At 38.2% G+C, this 16975-nt stretch overlaps 1 non-coding gene across 1 annotated transcript; it reads right to left on the reverse strand.

Moving 5' to 3' along the window:
* Nucleotides 1-7574: 7574 nt before the first annotated feature.
* On the reverse strand, nt 7575-7736 carry LOC118760556 (U1 spliceosomal RNA). Its single transcript, XR_004996859.2, has one exon. It is a non-coding gene; the product is annotated as a U1 spliceosomal RNA (small nuclear RNA).
* Nucleotides 7737-16975: the final 9239 nt, after the last annotated feature.

Genomic DNA, 16975 nt, shown 5'->3' on the forward strand with positions numbered 1-16975 from the left:
GATATCTCAAGTACAAACTTCACTGCTGTGTCAAAGGTCTGCATCTCTGTCATTTTGTTCCCAGAGATTTTATTGAAGTTATAAGCTACGTTGCAGATAAATGATTTTTAAATATTAAGACTTTAATTCAGAAATATAACATGCTTTAAAATTGACTAAAAATTTTTGATGAGTTCCACAGACTTTATTGTATTCGTCTAAAACATCTCTCATTGTTAACTTTATTTATCATTTATTAACTGCAGAGGCTAAGTCATTAAAATAAATTGATTTTTAAGAAAATAGTTAATCTGGGTATTATTGGTATATATAGTATTTGCATACTTTCTATTGTGATGAGCAAGTTAATTATATAATAAAACTAAAGGGGCATCTTGTTTAACATTAAATACTTTGAATATTCATGAATAATGCAGTATAAATTATTAAGTATATATTCATTAAAAATTTAGTTATCTAGCTTTCCCCAGCCCTTGATAATTGAGGTTCAATCAATAGCACTGATTTTTTTTACATCAAAAGAAGATTAATTTATAACTAGAAATTCAATAACTACAACTGGCTTCCACATCCAACTACTGTGAGAATCCTAGAAAATGACTAAAGTCTATAATATAAAGTCACTATTTTAAACTGAATCTTTTACGGGCAGTATACATAATCATTATGAATATGATCAGGAGAAGCGTTCACTATAGTTCATTGTGTGAGAAGGTAATGCTATTGCAGCGCATGGTGCAATGACTACACTGCTCGATGATAGTGCAGCTGGCACAGCTGCTCTTTGTCACTACAACCTCTGCCTCATACATCTGTGTGCTTTCTAATTTCTTTGAATATCAAATAATAAGAATGAAACAGTTACAGCAATCTCTTGAAAAGCTTGTACTATGTACTATGTATTAACTCATTTAACCCTCACAGAATTGTAGCAGATATTTACACTCTATCCACTTCTCAGATGAAGAAACTAAGATTGCTCAAGATCCTGTTGAATTTAACGGACTTCCCAGAGGTGATGTGGCTGTTGAAAGACTGACATTTTTACCCGTGCCTTGTTTTACAATTTGTAACATCCAGCTTCCTTCCACTCCCATAGACATCACCTGGTTAAATGGAACTCTTTATTTTAAATTCTCTGAAGCGTGTACAAATTAACTTGTTGTCTAGATTGATCAAGAGACTAAAGATGAATTCATCCATGACATATTTACTTCTTTTGTTGTTGCAGTTTTTCTTTATTATTATTATTATCATTTTATGATTCAATTCCATATGCCCTGGGATTTCCCTTACCCTTTCTCCATGATCCCTCCCCACTGAGTTCCTTATATAATTACTGAACTATAGTTCTTCATACACAGTCATATGTCCATCATTGCGGGCATGGACAATGGCAGAGAGTCCAGCATCCTATTGTCATGATATAGTAAACAGTTTCATTGGAAGTCCACCTGTGATCTGGAGGTAGAGATATATACAGCATAATATCGACACATCTGGATATGATAATTTCAATTACACAGTTACTATACATCTCCTTAAATGAAAAGCCACAATACAAAATCAACAAGAAAAATAGAAATTTACAACACTATAAAGTTAAAAAAATGCTACTGGATATGATAGTCTCCATTACACAGTTACTGTAAATCCCCTTAAATAAAAATATCACAAAACAAAATCAACAAGAAAAAATTAAAAATGCCATGAAGTTAAAGAACATGCTACTGAATGACTAACATGTCACTGAAGAAATGATCTTGAAGAAAATGATACTACTCTATGATCTGTCAGTGAATAATTAAATGAGAAAAAAGTGCTTTGAAGAAATGAAACTAAAACAAAAAATCAAAATCCATGAGATATAGTTTCCGCTGATCTTTGTGGGTGAGATATGTCTCCTGTAGGCAACAAATAGACGGGTTTTGTTTTTCAATCCAGTCTACAAATCTATGACGTTTGATTGATGAGTTTAAACCATTTACATTCAGGGTTAATATGAATAGTGGTAATTTTGTCCTGTCATTTTAGCAATGCATTATTTATTGATTTAGTCTTCTGTTGTTATTTTACTGGGATGTTCTTCCCATTTGCCTTAGGTTTTGGTTAGTACTACTATCCTTCTCTGTCAAAAGAACATCTTTAAGTAGCCTTTGGAGAGGAGATTTGGAAGAGGCATATTCTTTTAACTTTTCTTTACTGTAGAATAATTTTATTTAATTTTCAAAGACAAAGGAAAGCTTTGCTGGGTACGTTAACCTGGGCTGACAATTTTCTTTTTCCCTTTTAGAATCTGGAATAAATCACTCCATTCTCTTCTGGCTTGCAGATTTTCCTGTGAGAGGTCTTCCGTGAATTTGACTGGTATTCCCTTATATGTCAATTGCTTTTTAAAAACAAAAAGATTTATTTATTTTTATTGGGAAGTCAGATACACAGAGTGGAGGAAAGAGAGAGGAAGATCTTTCATCTGATGATTCGCTACCCAAGCGGCTACAAAGGCTGGAGCTGTGCCGATCTGAAGCCAGGATCCAGGACCTCTTCCAGGTCTCCCTTGTGGGAGCAGGGTCCCAAGATCTTGGGCCATCCTCCACTGCCTTCCCAGTCCACAAGCAGGGAACTGGATTGAAAGCAGGGATCCTGGGTTTAGAACCAGTGCCCATATGGGATCCCAGCACATGCAAGGTGAGGACTTTAGCCACTAGGCTATCACCCTGGGCCCTGTCAACAGATTTTTTCACTATATTTTCCTTATGTTCAATTCAGGAGAGCTTGATTAGTGTGTATTGTGGTAAAGATAAATTTTGGCCAACCCTGTTGGGAGTTCTGTGCCCATCCTGGATGTTGCTTTCCAATTCTTTCTCTAGATTAGGAAAATTCCCTAATTAGTTCATTAAATATAAATTTAACTCAACTTCTCTTTCTGCCCCTTCTGCGACTCCCATAAATCTTATATTGGCATTTTAATAGTGTGTTTCTGCTCTTGAATACTTTTTTTTTTAGCTTGATCCATTTCTGCTTCCAGCTTTTTGTTTGTTTCCCACTGGTGACAGGAAATAGCTTCCAATTCTGAGATTCTTTCTTTTGCCTCCTTTATTCTGTTTGGGAGACTCTCCAATGTTCTTTTAATTTGCTCCACTGTGTTCTTAATTTCTGATATATCAGTTGTCATTTGATTAATTTCCTGTGCAACATATTCCTTAAATTCCTTGAACTCCTGTATTGCATGCTTCTTGTTGATAAGTGTTTTGAATTATTTATCCCCCATTTTATTGATGTATTCCTCAGTTAACTCTAACATTGGCAAAACCTTATTTTCCTTTGCAGGGGAGTCTTCAGTACTATTTATCGTGTCTGTCCCTTCTTTTGTTCTTGGTCATTGTACTTCTGGTTAGCAGATTTTTCTCCTTGGGGCAGATTTCTAAACTCTGTCACCCACAGGTCTACAATGCAATTTTACTTATTGCAGTTGGTACACAACTTTTTGCTTGCAGTCACTTGTGCCACTCGCTCCAGCGAGTTCCAGCTCTGGGGTCTTATGTTAGATTTCCACCAAAGCCCCAGCTCCTGGCTCACCACTCTCCACCACTAGAAGTACTTAGTTCTAATGAACTACAGACTGTCAATACTTTCTACATAAGTAAAATACATTGAGAGAAAAAGAGAATCAAGGTTTATGTAATCTTAGACAGTATCTGCCCCAATACACATCAAATCGAACTAGAGAGGTAATATGATTTCTTCATATCACACAAGTAGTTAATGGCAAAGGGGTAGAATTCAAGTGCTATTTTTAGGGCTGGTTTTACTTCTCTGGGAGTGTACACGATTAAGCTCTTCAAATCTCAAACATCAGGAAATGCACTACCTTTTGAATAAGCCAAGTTAATAGTAGTAAATAAAGCCTTCCATAAAGTAGAATGCTGATGCTAGGAATCAGTTCCTCTGTAAAAGAAAAATGTGTTTGTTTAAGTAGCATCAAGCTCAAAAAACAAACAAACAAAAAAGTCAATCCACAAAAGCTAAACATCTGTTTGTACTTGGCTACATCCCAGCAAATGAACACTCATTTCCATTGAGCATTTATGTTTTCCTACCAAATGATAAACCTTTGGTAAATGTGAACATTTGTTCTCTTCATTATTGTGATGAAACAAAGGTTTGGAGGGGACAGACGGGAAATGCAAACATTTTTGTAAACATCTCCCATGGACCAGCTGGTAGAATTATTGACAAAAGCATAGACAGGACTAAACAAGTACAAAATATAAAAATAAAAACTCTGTGTCGGGCCCGGCGGCGTGGCCTAGCGGCTAAAGTCCTCGCCTTGAAAGCCCCGGGATCCCATATGGGCGCCGGTTCTAATCCCTGCAGCTCCACTTCCCATCCAGCTCCCTGCTTGTGGCCTGGGAAAGCAGCTGAGGACGGCCCAATGCATTGGGACACTGCACCCACGTGGGAGACCCGGAAGAGGTTCCTGGTTCCCGGTTTCGGATCTGCGCAGCACCGGCCCGTTGCGGCTCACTTGGGGAGTGAAACATCGGATGGAAGATCCTCCTTTCTGTCTCTCCTCCTCTCTGTATATCCGGCTTTCCAATAATAATAAAATCTTAAAAAAAAAAAAAAACTCTGTGTCCATGTGTTCATTTAGGGATATGTTTGTTATAGATATTAGCTTTTCCAAATTGTTCTGAAAACTATCAATCACCGTCATCACTTGAGCAGTGGCATTGTGCTAGTGAGGCAAAATATCCACTGTTACTAACCCAATGAAAGTAGTCGTCTCAGTCAAAATAATTAGAGTGACAAGATGTCCATCACCATAGAAATTGAAACCTCGTCTGGCAGCTGCACACAATACAGTGGCCTATACACCGAATAAACAAGTGTGGGACTTCCTTTCTGTACTAGACTGTTGTGAAACAAAGCAAAGAATTTCAGTTACAATAGCTTAAGTATGGAACATGAAGATTTTTGATCACTTTGCTGTCTTCATGTAATTAACTATAAGACAGATGTGCACACAACAATGTAAAATGAAGACTGAGTTTTACTTTTTAAAACAGCCTCAAGTTTGCAATGAGAAGTTTTGTAATATGCTTTATTCTCTGCAAACTCTGACTCACAGATTAAAGCATGTCATGTTTCTTCCCAGATTCAATAAAATGATTTTACTCTTTGATCTCTGACAATGACATAAGAATTCTCTATGAGATATATGAAGAGGGAATAGTATCTGCCTGATTTATAGTATCTTCATTACATAAATTAAATCACTATTTCATTAGTCACATATGAAAACTCCAAATGGCAATAACTTGAATACAAGCACAGAAAACAAACTATACCTGTGGATGCAAGACTGTTATAATTTCAAAAGGTTTTCTCAGAAAAATTCCTTTTCATTTTTTACATAATACCATGTTTGTGACTGTGTTAGACTTAGTCATCAAGATCAGTATTTTATAATACTCTTTAGAAAGAGATGTGTATAGGAATGTGATGCCAATTAAATAGGTCTGTTTTTCTCTTTCTTTTCTTACACTATGCTCTGACACCTTTTACTCTATCTTTCATTTTGTGCTTCAAAGTAGTCCGTGATATTTTCATGGCATTCACCAATATCTCCCTGAAGATGCACATGTATAATTGTACATATAAAACAGATTTGTACCATTGTTGAAATGACCAATTCCAATACTCTGTACTGAGTCAAATAAATATAAATCCAATTAAAATTCAATATGCAAACAGCTTTATTATTGTTTAGGGAAAAAAGAAAACATTTAAAAATTCAGTAGAGTTTCACGTAAGAAAATGATCCTGTGTAGTAGCGCAGACCTGCTGTTTTGCTCCACCTTTGTCAGGGTACTATAAACTGTAATCCCAACCTATGTTTGACTGCTAATACTCAAGAAAACTGATTGCCAACACCCACAGTGTACACGAAGCCACTCACAAACATTAGCACATACATACTTTATAATACAGAATATGGAAAGTTTATGGGAGAAATTATATAGACTCTGCCATTTAATATATATTATCTTGAACAATGGACTCAATCACAGAGAGCCTGAGTTTCTACCTCATAAAACTCTAGACATTTTTTCCTGAAGTTATAATAAAAATTATATTCATTACAAAATGTAAATTACTCTATATGCATATATGTTTTTTTTGCTTACTCCTCCCAGCTACAATTCTGTATATAGAGTTCATCCAGAAGTGCTTCCAGAATAAGATTACACATTCATGAAACAATTTTACTGACTAATTTAGCTATAATGAGATTTCCCATATCACTTTGTCAGAACCCTCAAGTCGATTGTAATTAATCATTCTTTTATATTGTGAGATAAGTTTGAATTAAAATGTTGTATGTAATCACAGATTTCGGCATTTGAGAAAAAAGACTATGCATATATATATATATATACATACCTTTGAAAATCTCAAATGAAACATTTGAGGAAATTAGTGTGAGTGACATTGGAGAATAAATGCTGAACATTTGTTGTTGTTGTTAATTGCTCTCTGTCTCTCACAACTCATTTCTAAGCAAGTCCTGTGTGCAGCTACAAAGTGTACCCAACGCGGGGTCTGTCCTCTGCAGCTCTGTGGCCACCGCTCCAAGCCAAGTCATCATCATTTCTAACCCGATATTTCCCATAAGAGACTCCCAACTGGTCTCTGTACCACAGCGATTCTCTACTTCAGTCCATTCTCAACACATTAGCCAAAATGTTATTTCTAAAACCTGCCAATCAACAAAGAGTGAGGACAATCAGAATTGTCCATATCACTTAATCAAAAGGAAATTAGAAACATATAAAACAAGTATTTTCAAGCATTTCACATTACAAAATGAGTTTGTTGACAGAAGCTTAGCAAATAAGGTAAAGACTGGTACTAGCTTTGATTTGGAAAGCAATCTCTAAGGAGCATCTCAGGAAGGGAACCCATTCAGAGTCTGAAGCCCTGCTGAATTAAGCTGCAAATAAGAAAATCTGAAAGAGCAGAAAATTTGAAGATATACTACTATAGACAGCAAGCCACAGACACAGGGTGAATGGTCTGGAGGTATGCAAAGTTCCAATCTATATAAGCATGACTAGAAATTACCTATGGTCTTGCAAACAACCAGAAAATAACACGCATGGCAGCTGCTAATGTTTACATAAAGATTTAAATAGGTCATGTTCCCATAAATTGGAGAAGAAACATACAGTCATATATGGGTTATAAAGCTGAATTCTTGCAAAAAAAAAATTGTACTCAGAGGTCCAGAAATGGTTCCTTACCCTGCTTTCAATCAAGTCCTTTACATGAACTCAAAGCAAATGAGTAAATTACTTTAAAAATACACATAAAGTTAGTATCTGTAACTATTTAAAACCTTGGTGTTTCTTCCTATTAATACTTAGAACAGGAAGTTTTAAGAATGTCCTATAGGGCTGGCATGATGGCTTAGCAAGCTAATCTTTGCCTGCAAGCACCACAATCACATATGCATATAGTCTGTGTCCTGGCTACTCCACTTCTTTTGTTTTTTTTCTTTCTCTTTATTCAGGGGAGAGTGAGAACGCAGTCCCCACTACCACAAATTCTGCAGTCCAGTTTCCTGCATTTGGGGAAACTGCATGAGTCAGCACATCCAGAGTGCAATGGATAAGCCTTGGCCTGGGAAGACCACCTTCGGGATTATGGTATCTCCCCTGCCAGGTAAGTATTGGCTGCTCCACTTCTACTCCAGCACTCTGAATATGGTCTTGGAAAGTAGCAGAGAATGGTCCAAGTTCTTGAGCTGTTGCTCCCATATGGGAGATCTGGAAGAAGCTACTGGCTCCCAGCTTTAGAGCAGTTTAGCTCTGACCATTTTGGGGCCGTTTGGGGAGTGAAACAGTGGATGAAAGGTTTCTTTGTCTCTGCTTTTCTCTCACACTGTAAGAAAAATAGTGTCTTTCAAATCAAAATCAGTGTCTTTAAACATATCCTATAGGACTATGGTCATAATTTTACATGACAACCTGAGGGGTCAGTGTGGTACTCAGATTAAACATTCTCGATATGTGTCTGTGCTGATATTTCTGAGTGATTTTCACTTGAATAAGTGAACTCAGTAAAGGGGATTATTCTCGGCAATACTTCAGAGAGAGAAGGAGACATCTCAGTGTAAAAGAGACAGAGATGCAGAGATAAGCTGTCGGTTCTTTCTGTGTAGACAACCTAACACAGGTTTTGGTAACAGAAGCTGTTGTGCAGAAGCATAATATTAAGGATGAGATGACTGAATTTGTTCTGGAATTTCTGGATTTGGCTCTATAAACTGATTAGGTTTTAAAGTGCCAGTGGCTCTATTTCTAGCAATAAAAATAGTACTAATAAACTTGATGTAAACAGAGTTATGAAAACTTTCTGCTTTGTTTATTCCAAATTAGCTCTTTCTGAGAGGAACAACATGACTGTATACAAAATAGTAATTTTTTGAAAACTAACCAATATGTTATTGGTTGCTTTTTTCCTATTGTCAGTAGAAAGGTAGTGGAAGAAAAGATAAACTCAAGGATTTGAATTCTCATCCTCAGAGAAATCTAAAAGATCTAAGGACTTCTAAATGTGCCCTGAGGGGAATTCGTATCTCCAATAGCTGAAGCACTAAAATTCTCAAAATCAAACAATCTCCTCCTAAGTTTGCTTGATTACACCAAGATACATACATAGGCTCTAAGTGTGTCCATTTATTTATCTTTTAATTTATTTGTTTCATTTGCAAAGGCAGATTTACAGAGAGAAAGATCTTCAATTTGCTGGTTTTCCCTCAAATGGCCACGGTGGCCAGAACTGAGCTGAGCTGAAACAAGGAAGCAGGAACTTCCTTCAGATCTCCCACGCAGGTGCAGAGGCCCAAGGCTTTGGGCCATCCTTTGCTGCTTTCTCACACCATAAACAGGAAACTAGATCTGATATGGGACAGCTGGGACACAAACTGGTGCTGAAGGTGAAGGATTAGTGAGTTGAGCCATTGTACCGTCTCCTTTTAATTTTTTTTTATTTTTAAGTGTGTACTGTTAAATGAGTGAATTAACTAGAAAAGAATAAGATCCGTAAGTTAGGGTGGGCATGCATGGGAAGACACATCATCTAATATAACGCCCCTTCTCCTGACTTTGATATTTTACCTGCATTCAACTTCTTCATGTCTCTCATAAGCTATTTAATATGTTATCAATATATTTATATTTAAGTTTATTGTTAACCTGTACTCCTGTCTCATTTATAACAGGCAGTAGACTTTTGGGATAACTCTTTTTTAAAGCTATTATTTGACAGCTTTTACTTTATACTTTCCCTAATAAGAGAAAACAACCCAGTAGCTCAGATCTAAGGCCCCTCTTTATGTCCTCAAGGCAAGGGTATAAAATGCAGCTGCACATACTGCCACCGAATCGGTGGTCTTGGCCCTTGGGGAAGCTCAAAAGGCACATGCTAGGTTTCACTTGAATTTCAACACCCTTCCTTTTCACTTTAGTCTGACCAATGAACAAGCCAGAACCATCGTGAAGCAGTGCTCAGCGTGCCCTCAATTGTTGCCTGTTCCCCATTATGGTGTGAAAGCCCGAGGGTTGTTACCCAGTCATGTCTGGCAAATGGACGTACCACACATCCCAGAGTTTGGGACACTACAGTATGTGTGTGTTATTGTCAACACTCGCTCTGGATTTATTCTCGCTTCTCCTCAGTCAAGGGAACAAGTCAGGCATGCTCTAGCCCATTGCTATACATGTTTTTCCATCTTGGCAACTCCCAAAGCTATTAAAACTAATAATCACCCCTGCTATACCAGCAGTGAGTTTTGTGATTTTGCTGCCTCCCACCATATACAACTAATTACAGGCATTCTTTATAATCCTCAAGGACAAGGTATTATGGAACATGCCAACTGTACTATTAAGGATTACCTTGTTAAAACAAAAAGGGGGGGGTATAGCACTCCCTGACATCATTTGAACCTTGTATTATTTATCTTAAATGTTCTAACATTGGATGTTGAAGGATGGTCAACTGCAGATTGTCATAGGAGTTCATCTCAGGAGCAGAAGGGTTACATGATGTGGAAGGATCCCTTGACTGGTCAGTGGTAAGGCCCAGATTCCGTCCTCATATGGGGGTGAGGATCGGTTTGTGTTTTCCCAGAAAACGAAAATTGTCCATGGTGGATTCCCGAGAAGCTTGTCTGGCAAGCTCCTGCTTCTGAGCCTTGTGAAAGCTCAGGTACTGGCCATAGTGATGACATTTGAGTCAGAAGATCATTGGGACGAGAAAGTATACTGGGCCTTTAAGTACCAATCCTTTTTGTCATCTTCCTATGAGCACCGAGCTCGCGATACTTCCTGCCATTTTCTGCTTAAATCAAACTACCAGACTGTCAAGTGTGCAACCCCAGCTGTTGGGGGCCTCACACTCCCTTTAAATATAGCTCAATTTCTGCCTAAGCTTTTTCTTTTCATTCCCCTGTTTTTACCATGGGGAAAATACCCACCTTTTCTTTGTGGCAGCTTTGTGGGGTTTGGACATGCACTTTGTGGGGTTTGGACATGCCCTGTGCCCCCTTTCGCTTACTCAGGGAGACAATTATTCCTATGGAATTTCAGTTCAATCACTCCTCTGGGTTTGAGGACATGCTCATGTGGGTGAACCTTAGCTCCTTGAATTTTAAGCCCATGTCCACCTGTTATCCACATGTTTCTCTCCAACGTGCAGTAAATGCCTCCGAAGTGAATTACACTGAGGTCAATTGCACCCTTACAGCAGTATCATCATAGCCATTCCAACACGCTATCATGCAGGTGCCCAGAATCCTGCCTGTGCCTATCAGGTCTAACAGAGTAACCTCTGTTGGCCTGGTAAAATGTAAAAGACTTTGGCATAATGGCAACCATTGTAGCCAGTACTGCATGGCATCAGCGGTGACCCTAAGGACACCCTACAGCTACCACGGAGACTGGGAACAAACTTGAGGAACACACAGCCCGATTTATGGAACAACAGAACTCGATTGATGAACATGTGCTGGTGGGCATGTTTATGTCCTAACAGCAGGTTGATTTGTTGGCAGAGGAACAGCAGATGCTGTGGGATATGGTCAGGGACTCTTGTTCTCCATCATATATGCCTTTATGTGTGACATATGCTATATGTTTCCCAAGCCCAGGAACGGCTATCTGCTTATTGCTGCTACCATGTTAAAGATACTCCTAGTCATGGAACAGGGTTACCAGCCTCCCCAAGTATGGTTTGTGCAGCTGCAGCAGACAACACGTTGAATGGCAGCCAGTGAAGGGTAAGATGGACCAGGCACTGACCAACCTAAGACAGGGGCTCCGTAATGCTATGGAGACAGGTAAGGCTGATAACCTGAGAGTCCACAACCTAAAACAGGCTCATTCAAGTCTGCTTTAAAACAAAAGGGGGACCTGTTGTGGGCTAAGGAGTTCATTAGTGCTCCTTAAACTGAGCAGTAACAGAAACTGGGCTTGTGGCTAAAAGCACCTGGTCTAATCAGACACAGTGGCATCCTATTGTTTGGCTAAAGGACTTAGGGGGAAGAATATAAAAGGAGTGATAAAGGGAGGCTTCGGAGAGACTTCTACCATCACTGGTCTCCTGTCCAAGTTACTGCTGTGCTGGTCAGAGCAGTAGAAAAAAACATATATATATATATATATATATATATATATATATATATATATATATATATATATATATATCCTTTAATATATCTTTTCATCTCTAGATTTCTACGCTCCATTAGTGCAGGAGTTTTGTCTATTTAACCATTTGTCAGACCCAGTAATGTTCTTGGTGCATAAAAATTGATATATGACTGACAAGATAACTTAATGAATGAATAATTATATAGAAATATAGGAAAATGGTATATGACAGTTGCATTCATCTGGAGGTCATTTTTGTGGCTTCCTTTTGCTTATCTGCAGCTTGTGCTTTTTAGTTAATGAGAATCTATTGATTTTTCAATAAGAAAAATGTAATTAAAATTATATTCCATTAAAATTCCACAGTGCATACTCCAAAGTTGGTAGAGCAGTTGAATCCAAGGTCAGTTTCAGCAACCCATTTATAAATCAATTCCTGTCACTTCAAGAAAAAAAAGAACAACATCCTATTTGACCAACTGACAAAAATAATGACTACAAAAATATGTCCAAAATGTTTAAACATCATGCAGATGTCACCAGTAACTAAAATGAATAGAAATAAATTTTATGAATCTGAATAAAAGCAACCTAATTATGAATATTTTTTGAAGATTTATTTTATTGCAAAGTCGGATATACAGAGAGGATAATCTTCTGTCCAATGGTTCACTCCCCAAGTACCACAATGACCGGAGCTGAGCCGGTCCAAAAGCCAGGAGCCCAGAGTCTCTTTTGGGTCTCCCACACGGGTACAGGGTCCCAAGGCTTTGGGCTGTCCTCGACTGCTTTCCCAGGCCACAAGCAGGGAGCTGGATGGAAAGCTTGGCTGCTGGGATTAGAACTGGCACCCTATGGGATCCTGGAGTGGTCAAGCAGAGGACTTTAGCCGCTAGGCCATGGCGCAGGCCCATGAATAATATTTTTTTAATGAATTCTTAAGCAACTTATTTGAAAATATTTAATGACATATGTTAATTCCCCACTTGAGCATTACCTGTTGAATTATCACACTTTATCAAATAAAAATGCATGATTATGTCAATTAAAATTTTAAATGATCTGTGTGCTAAATGAATTGGAAAATCAAAATACCCAGGCAGAGCAAAATTACTTTTGACAGATCAAACAATTTGCAGTATAAAACAGCACGTAAATGTCCACCTAATGTACCTTATAACTCATAGCTGGGGAAGTGAAAATAATACGTTACTTAACCAAGTCCATTTGTTCCTAACCTTGAAGAAACTTAAACATCTAAAAATTTTACTGATGTATTAAAAATAAAAGCATCTTGGGCCTGGCGGCATGGCCTAGTAGCTAAAGTCCTCACCTTGAAAGCCCCGGGATCCCATATGGGCGCCGGTTCTAATCCCGGCAGCTCCACTTCCCATCCAGCTCCCTGCCTGTGGCCTGGGAAAGCAGTTGAGGACGGCCCAGTGCATTGGGACCCTGCACCCGCGTGGGAGACCCGGAAGAGGTTCCAGGTTTCCAGCTTCGGATCTGCGCAGCACTGGCCCGTTGAGGCTCACTTGGGGAGTGACTCATCAGATGGAAGATCTTCCTCTCTGTCTCTCCTCCTCTGTGTATATTTGGCTGTAATAAAATGAATAAATCTTTAAAAATAAAATAAAATAAAATAAAAGCATCTTTCTGTCTTAATTTATACTTCCTTTATTATGCAAAGACTTGATAGGTGAAATATAGAATACTAGTTACCTTTAAATTTATGATGAGCAACAAATAATTTTAGCTTGTCTTTGCAATGCTTTGGATATGTATTGAAGAAGTATCAACTTTTAATTTAAAATTTAAGTTTATGGGACTGGCATCCTAGCCTAGTGGTTAAAGTCCTCCTCTTATACACCCCGGGATCCCATGTGGGTGCATGTTCTAACCCAATCAGCCCCGCTTCCCATCCGGTTCCCTGTTGTGGCCTAGGAAGGTAGTAGAGCATGGTCCAATGCTTTGGGTCTCTGTACCCATGTGGGAGACCTGGAAAAAGCTCCTGGCTTTAGATTGGCTCAGCTCCAGCCCATTGCGGCCACTTGGAGATTGAATCAGCAGAGAGAAGATCTTCCTTTCTCTTATCTGTGTACCTGACTTTAAAAAATAAAAATACAAATATTTATAAAAATAAGTTTATATAAGTATTTTGTGTGTGTGCTAAATCTAACAATCCTGATCAAGAATGGCATTGAACATAGCTCTACATTTATTATTTCTATGCCTCTTTTTAGAATTGCCTATTCATGTTCTTCTATCATTTTTCTGCTAGGTTGTTGCTGCTTTAATGCATAACATTGTCTGTCTCACATGAGGTACAGTTCTTTTTCTAATTTTGAACTTGTATATAGATTACTGACATAATTTATTTTCATTTAAAAGATATATAGGGCCCGGACCATTAGCCTAGTTGCTAAAGTCCTCACCTTGAACGCACTGGGTTCCCATATAGGCAACAGTGCTAATTCCAGCAGCCCTGCTTCCCATCCAGCTCCCTGCTTGTGGCCTGGGAAAGCTGTCAAGGATGGCCCAAAGCCTTGTGACCCTGCACCAGTTTGGGAGACCCAGAAGCAGCTTCTGGGTCCTGGCTTTAGATCAGCTCATCTCTGGCCATTGTGGTCACTTGGGAAGTGACCCATCCGATGGGAGATCTTCCTCTCTGTCTCTCCTCCTCTCTGCATATCTAACTTTCAAATAAATATAAACAAATCTTTTAAAAAAAGATATATAGATAATATTAGTTATATATCCTTACGCTTAGAAGTCTTCTGAGCTCGTATGTGTGCTGTGAATCTCTGAGTGTGAAATGTGTGTATGTGTGTGTTTCTCAAATGTCCATGTCATAATCCCTGGTATGGTAAAATAAGTTATTGTTCAGAGAAAAGGGCAATTAAGCTTGCAAATTAGGGTTACTTGTCAGTTGACATGACAGTAGGAAGATCACATTACAGTTTCCAAATGATACCTTAGAAATTAAAAATGTCCTCTCAATGTGAAATTGGTAGGTGGAAGAGAACAGCAGATCCCACTAGAGAACAGACACAAAGTTGTAACACTGATAGCTTCTAAACTGGAGGAAGTTTACTACATGACAGATGCTAGAAGCTAGAAAAAACAAGGAAGGAGATCCTTTCTGAAAGTCTGCACAATTGAATACAGCCCTGGAGGCAGCTTGATTTTCACTCCTTTAGACTCATTTTCAGGTTCAGCTCCATAGAATTGAGAGATAGAGCCCAGTATGGTAGCTTAGCAGTTAAAATTCTCACATTGTAAGTCCAGGATCCCACATGGGTGCCAGTTCCAATTCTGGTGGACCTGCTTCCCATCCAGCTCCCTGCTTGTGGCTTGGGAAAGCAGTCAAGGATGGCCCAAAACCTTGGAATCTTGAACCCACGTGGGAGACCTGGAAAAGCTGCTAGCTCCTGGCTCTTGGCTTCAGATCGTCTCAGCTCCAACTGTTGTGACTACTTGAAGAGTGAAACATCGGATGGAAGATCATCCTCTTTGTCTCTCCTCCTCTTTGTATATCTGACTTTCCATAAAAATAAAATAACTGAAAGATAAATTTCAGTTGTTTTTAAGTCACCAAAACTGGCAATTTGCTGTAGTACCTGTAGAAAACTAATTATTGTAACCTTCTAAATTGTTAAAGCCCTTCCACCCCTATAATACCAATAGCTGGCTGATTGTCCTAACTCAAAATGAATCTTCTCCTATTTTACACTTCCTTATATGGAATGCTCTTAGCACAAATGCCTTCATGTTTTTCTCTGCATTTTAGATTTTTAGAGAGAGGACTTCCATGAATGCCATATTGAAAATTTAACAAAAAATCATCTTTTTTACCCTCACTTTCTTTCAGTTCCTTTACACTAGCTTTTTAGTTTATCTTAACCTTCTGTCGTATTTGATCAAAGTCTATGCATACATAGAATATGTATTCCACAAGAGCTGGGGTCACATGTTTCCTAATTGCTAGAGACAATTGAGGGAAATAACAGATATTCAATACAAAGTGGTTAGATGAAGTGGCATAACATGCTGGGTAACATTCCTTAATGTACAAGATATTTTCTACCAGTTCCAGACTAATTTCTGTACTCTTACAGAGTAAGTTCGCATAAACTATGAATGACTTTATTAAAATGCAATAAGATTCTGTTCTATATTTACAGATGGAGACAAGTCATTTGTGGGTACATTTTATTGGGGATGATTGCTTAACACCCTTAGAGTGTAATATGGCAATAAAAGGCTTACTTAGGAGAAAGGTACCTTATCTGGGGTTTGAAGTGGCCTCTCCCTGTATCCTAATTCTTTTTGAAGAGCAAAAATTATCTAATGGAAAAGCTGATTTACATATAAATTTAATACTGCTTAGTAAGAAATAAATGGTATAACTCTTCTTTCCTCTTGAGGTTCAGTATTATATGTAATATCTCATTGATTGAGCTGGTATTTACAAATATTCAGTGAAAATAAGATGTCAAGACCCCCATTTTTAAATTAAACTGCACAAGAATGTTTTTTTATTACGTACAGATTGTTTAAGTATTTCCTCGATCTCTCTTGCCATAGGCAAAAGTAACTATGTTTAACACACTAGGACTGCAAACCTGATCACTTTCTACAGAAGAAACAATTATCCCAAAACATGCTTAACCAGGAAGCCAATTCACCTGCTGAACCCCAGGAATGTGGCTATGAACATGACAGTGTGTTTCCAGTCTAAATCTTCATTCACCACTATTCGATAACCCTATCTTAAGGCTCAAGTCAATAGCACATTTTTTGCAATAATCATTAAAGTCCAAGAAGGGTTTCAGCATCATCCTCTAATGCAGAAATCTGGCATTGTGGCTTGAGAAGAAAAGTCATGGAAAGCAAGACACCGTTAATCTTCAAAAATGTTTTTAGGTGGGATTTCCTTGCAGAAGGTCTGTCCAACTATCCTGCTGTCGCAATCAGCCATGACAGCCTCTAACACAGGGCAATCATAGCACAAGTATAAATTAGATATCACTATGAGAGTACATGTTATATAAACCAATGACCATGGCTCACAAGATACATGGAGCAAGACGGGGCATGGGAAAAATTCCAGAGGTAAAATTTGAGCATGTAAGCATGAATAAAAACACGAAGACTTTCAAACCTGAACATGTTGCAGAAATCCAGGTCCTTTTGGTCAACAACAATGACTGAAATCTTGATACATCTAAAATGCCATCTTACATTTTTTTTTTGAA

The sequence above is a fragment of the Ochotona princeps genome, chromosome X (assembly GCF_030435755.1).
Source record: "Ochotona princeps isolate mOchPri1 chromosome X, mOchPri1.hap1, whole genome shotgun sequence".
Classification (NCBI taxonomy): domain Eukaryota; kingdom Metazoa; phylum Chordata; class Mammalia; order Lagomorpha; family Ochotonidae; genus Ochotona; species Ochotona princeps.